Source organism: Sphaeramia orbicularis, chromosome 16 (assembly GCF_902148855.1).
Source record: "Sphaeramia orbicularis chromosome 16, fSphaOr1.1, whole genome shotgun sequence".
Taxonomy (NCBI): domain Eukaryota; kingdom Metazoa; phylum Chordata; class Actinopteri; order Kurtiformes; family Apogonidae; genus Sphaeramia; species Sphaeramia orbicularis.
The window spans coordinates 458,526-464,198 of record NC_043972.1 but is presented as its reverse complement, the minus strand read 5'-3'; the positions used below and the strand labels follow the sequence as shown (position 1 = coordinate 464,198).

General features: G+C 47.3%; 1 pseudogene; it reads left to right on the top strand.

The window, feature by feature from the left end:
* The first annotated feature begins 839 nt into the window (after positions 1-839).
* Positions 840-2,680, top strand: LOC115435246 (frizzled-1-like; annotated as a pseudogene).
* The last annotated feature ends 2,993 nt before the right edge of the window (positions 2,681-5,673 follow it).

Here is a 5,673-nt window from a genome sequence, read left to right as displayed (position 1 = left end):
ATAAATATGCCTGTTATAGAGCTATAATATATGTTAAATAAATAAAAGAATAATAATACTAAGAAAGATCCAAGTCTACTGTTTGTAAGCTGTAAAATAATCCATATTTAATCCAGTCCACTTTATTTATGCAGCACATGTAGACAAGAGCGTCTTCATCGTGCTGTACATCAGAAAAAAAAACAATTCAAAGGAATACACTACAAATAATACATAGTACACACAACTATAAAAAATTCTGTAAAAACAATAAATCAAATAGTTAACAGATGAATGTTGCATGCATAGTGTGTATTTTCCTATTTTTGTACTTTTTTTTTTTTAGTTTGTATTTGTTGTTTTTATTGTGTACACAGCTGATTGGTTGTTTTTGTTTATTGTTGATTGTGTTGAATTTGACGCACAAATGTGAAAGTGTTTATTCTTGTTGACACTGACATGATGCGATGACATGTTGGAGTTGAAGAAACCTTCCACCAGCTGACGCAGGTGCATGAGTTAACCCTTTACAGTCTGTGGGGGATCCAACTGTACAGTCACGTGTTCTGCTCAGCCTTTCTTTTGCGCATGTGCAGTGCTGTGCCCTGGCTTTATTTGGAAGGCGTGCGGCGGAAGTGCTTGTGTGCGCTCCTGGACTTGACTGCAGGGTGGCTGGTCTGGGCTCACAACAGTTGGAGCGGCACACGGACGCAGTGTCGGGCGCACGGAGGAGCGGAGCGGAGCGGCCCCTTTCCCGGAGGAGACGCGTTTTTTTCCCCTGGATTTAACCAGTGATCCCAGTTTGCGCTTCAGAACTGGGGACTTCTGTGTTTCCGCGGTGCCGTCTTATCCCACGGGACTCCAGGTCCGGGGGAAGGAGCGCAGAATTCCGCCGGGAGACCGAAGAAGAGCCCACAACAAAGAGCGTTCAGGGAAGTGCGTGCGTCTGCGGAAGGAGCGCAAGTTTGTTGAGCGACGCGCACAAAGTGGCTCCGCGGCTCCGGCTCACCATGGTTCCGGACACGCTGTTGCGCACGGCCGCGGCTCTGCTGGCTTTGGTTCCGCTCCTAAACGTGGGGATTTTCGGGGTGAACGGCCAGTACGGCGGCGGGGACCGCGGCATGTCCATCCCGGAGCACGGCTTCTGCCAGCCCATCTCCATCCCGCTGTGCACGGACATCGCCTACAACGAGACCATCATGCCCAACCTGCTGGGACACACCAACCAGGAGGACGCGGGGCTGGAGGTGCACCAGTTTACCCCCTGGTCAAAGTGCAGTGCTCCCCGGACCTGAAGTTCTTCCTGTGCTCCATGTACGCGCCCGTGTGCACGGTGCTGGAGCAGGCGCTGCCGCCGTGCCGCTCTCTGTGCGAACGCGCGCGTCAGGGCTGCGAGGCGCTCATGAACAAGTTCGGCTTCCAGTGGCCCGACAGCCTGGCCTGCGAGTCCTTCCCGGTCCACGGCGCGGGGGAGCTGTGCGTGGGCCAGAACATGTCGGACCGCGTGGATTCGGACCCGCCGGGGTTCTCCCCCACGGAGCGCGCGCCTCCTGACCCCGGGAACGGGCAGTTCCGGTGCCCGGCGTCGCTCCGGGTGCCGCCGTACCTCAACTACCGCTTCCTGGGCCAGGAGAACTGCGGGGCTCCGTGCGAACCCAAGCGCTCCCACGGGATGATGTACTTCAGTGAGGAGGAGCTGAAATTCGCCCGGATCTGGATCGGGATCTGGTCGGTCCTGTGCTGCGCGTCCACGCTGTTCACGGTGCTGACCTACCTGGTGGACATGAAGCGCTTCAGCTACCCGGAGCGGCCCATCGTCTTCCTGTCGGGCTGCTACACCATGGTGTCCGTGGCCTACATCGCCGGATTTTTACTGGAAGACAAGGTGGTTTGCAACGACAGGTTCGACAACGAGATCCGGACGGTGGTGCAGGGGACCAAGAAGGAGGGCTGCACCATCCTCTTCATGATGCTCTACTTCTTCAGCATGGCCTCCTCCATCTGGTGGGTCATCCTGGCCCTCACCTGGTTCCTGGCGGCCGGGATGAAGTGGGGCCACGAGGCCATCGAGGCCAACTCCCAGTACTTCCACCTGGCCGCCTGGGCCGTCCCCGCCATCAAGACCATCACCATCCTGGCCGTGGGTCAGGTGGACGGAGACGTGCTGAGCGGGGTTGTTTCGTGGGCATCAACAGCGTGGACGCCCTGCGAGGCTTCGTCCTGGCGCCGCTCTTCTCTACCTGTTCATCGGCACGTCCTTCCTCTTGGCGGGATTCGTGTCCCTGTTCCGCATCCGGACCATCATGAAGCACGACGGCACCAAGACGGAGAAACTGGAGAAGCTGATGGTGAGGATCGGCATCTTCACGTCCTGTACACGGTGCCGGCCACCATCGTCATCGCCTGCTACTTCTACGAGCAGGCCTTCAGAGAGCAGTGGGAGAGGACGTGGATCAGCCAGACGTGTAAGACCTACGCCGTGCCCTGTCCCGTCCAGAACCACCCCAACATGAGCCCCGACTTCACCGTCTTCATGATCAAATATCTCATGACGCTCATCGTGGGCATCACCTCCGGGTTCTGGATCTGGTCTGGGAAAACCCTCAACTCCTGGAGGCGGTTTTACACGAGACTGGCCAACAGTAACAGGGGAAACCACAGTGTGATGTGTGTTTGGGCCCAGAAGCAGAGCTGGGACTGACCGACTGAAGGAGTCCCTCTGATCACTTTCTTTGGTCTTTTCTCAGACTTCCAGAGACACTCCATATGTTTTTTAATGTACATACACATTTGTGAGATTTTTGTAAGTATATATTTGTATTTAAAGATTTTAAAAAATTCTTCCTTTTTTTTAAAAAAAAAAAAAATGCCTTTTTTCCTACTTCTGGACGTAATGGAATGGTACTTAATCATCACAAAGAGCCAGCTGACCATCCAGGACCCGGGTCTCATGACCTGACTGACTGTGGACACCAGTGGGTGTGTGTGGCTTTGATCAGTGAACTGCCTCTGAGCAGCAGCTCTATTCTAAGCAGAGTCCCGTGAAACCCAAGTGCTTCCTCGTGGCTCCCTCTTATCCTGATTAAGCAGCTGTAGTTTGTGTCTGTTGTACAGTCCGGCAGCAGTCGCCTGCTTCAGAAGGGAAATGTCAGCAGTCTGGGACGAGAAACGGTGCACAGATTGTGAATGTGAGTCATTGTGACAGATGGTTGTGGCCTGAGCTCCGGCCCTGACACTTTTAACATTCCTTTCCATTTAAAGCTCATACAATCCTGCCTATTTAAAGGACCATACCTGTGTTTTTGCACGCTGGGCTCATCACAGCGATCCTCCGGCCACTACTGTGTGACCTGTTCTCCACACACTGAAGTGTTCTCAGACTGAAGAAAATGGGACTCTACTCAGATTACATTTGCTCCGTCTGTAAAAAGAGTAACAGTTACTTTGTGGGTAGAGCTCTGAAACTCAATATGGAGCCAAATTTACTCTTTTTAAAGACAATATGTTTGCCCAGTAGTTTCCCTGTGCAAGCCTATCCTTCAGTTTGATTCCACTTCTAATGCAGATATGAGATGTTAAATTCTGCCCCGACTATGACCAAAGTCATAAATGAATTCTTAAACCACAGTGAAAACAACAGAAAACGATTCAAGAATAACAACCACCACGGTTAGCTGTAAAAATAATCAATAATAGATGATTACATCTGGCAGAAATGCTGGTATGGTCCTTTTATAACGATGATTTTAATGATTCAAAACATTAATGTGACATTTGTATTTAGTTACATCAAAGGTAGCTTGTTTTGAATCCTGCAGAAAACCTTTAATTTCCAGAGTATATGCACACAGTGACTGAAAAACAACTGGACACCCCTCAAGCTTTTGTGTTTTGCTTGAGAATCATAGTTTTATCATAATACAGAAGTAAAAAAGTCTTTATCCCAAATTCAACTTGATGAGAAAACACGTGGAAACGTTAACGTAAGGTCAGTATTGTGTGAACAGCATTAAACTGATTGGACTTTTTACAGAAAATCAGCCAATTATTAAGATGTTTTTAGCTTTTAAAATGTAAGGATGTGATGTTTTTTCCTCATTTCAGAACAGAAAACCTTTGCTTTTATAGGATTGATTGGATTTGTAGAAAATGCAGCCTGAATAGAAGCTGATTTTCTGTTTTTTTAACATATTCTACGCAACACGTGAGGTATTTTTTGCAAATAATTCACTGTAAAAAAAGCTGTTAGTTTCGGAGATCAGTTCGATTGGTCAGATAATGAAATTAATTCTATATTTTATCGTCTTTATTAGCTGAACTGATCTCCATGTGCATATTTATCCTCAGGGTGGGTCACTTTAAGAAAACATGTTGTGGAATTTAACGTTTACTTCACAACGGCTCTGAGGAAAAGAACAAAAAGAGAGAAAAAAAAAAAAAAAACCTCATCTAAATTTGTTGTCGAACATTAAAAAGCTGGAGGGGTGTCCGAAGTAAAACACTGTAAATGTACTCGATGTTGGGAGAGGTTTTTGGTGCATGTACGGTGAGTTCCTTGTTGTTTTTCTGTGTTTGTGTTTTCTGAGAGGATGAGTGTGGCTGTTGTTGTGCAGAGGAGACTTGGGTTGATGGGAGTAATTGGAGCCTTGGTGAACGTAGCTGCGAGTCTGCACTGTGGGGCTGAAGAGCAGCTCGCATGTCTTCCACTGCAGGAGAAAGAAAGGAAGCCTTGTGTTGAAAAGCAGAGCGGCTGCTGTCAGTGCAGCTCGGCTCACACACACACACACACACACACACACACACACACACACACACACACACACCATGACTTGTGTTCTTGTCAAATGCTCTTCCACACGGTGCTTCCGGTTCATAATAATCCTTTTATTGTGTTGACGGCTCCACAATAGTCATGGCTTTGAAGTCATTTCCTTTGCATTTGCTATGAAGAGAACCTTTATATTTATAGAAAAACAATCTTATATACACTTACATTGATTGCTTTATGAGAATAAAACAGTCTCAACATTGCAACTGTCAACCCGCCTCTGTAAAATGTCTTTTTTCCCTTGAAATTGATAAAGGAACTGTTGAGCGTTCTTTTCAGAAAGCTGTTTAAAGGTCATTATTATCCTTTCCGCAAATACTCCAGATTCCTGTGTGCGATATGTGAAATCCACAGGCCGTATTCGGAGTATTACGCTGCATTCAACCAAAGCTAATGCGAGGCTTTAGGAGTCTGAGCCCAAGACAAAACAACGCGCAGAATTCCCTGCGTTGTGTCTTTCCTTGGCACAAGTGGAGAAATAGTAGCACAAAGAGAAAATGCATGATATCTACTTGATTTGGCTAACGCACACTGACTTTGGAACGCATTTTGGCCCAAAGAACTGAGATTTCCATCCACAGACAAAAGAGAAACTCACCTGTTTTTAATCACAGATATCTCCTATCGTGTGTATTTGAGGATGTGGGTGAATTCTGGAAACAAAGATGAAAAATGCATCGTTTTGTCCTTTAATTCAGATCCTTTTTGATGTCAGAATTAAGCTAACAGGTATGTAGCATATCTTTTTTTTTTTTTTTTTTTTGAGCAATGTAACCGCACATACGAAGACGTGGAATTACAGTGCATACATTATACATTGCCTTTTATATCATTTTTTCCCCATGCCCAAACCAACCCCGAGGCCC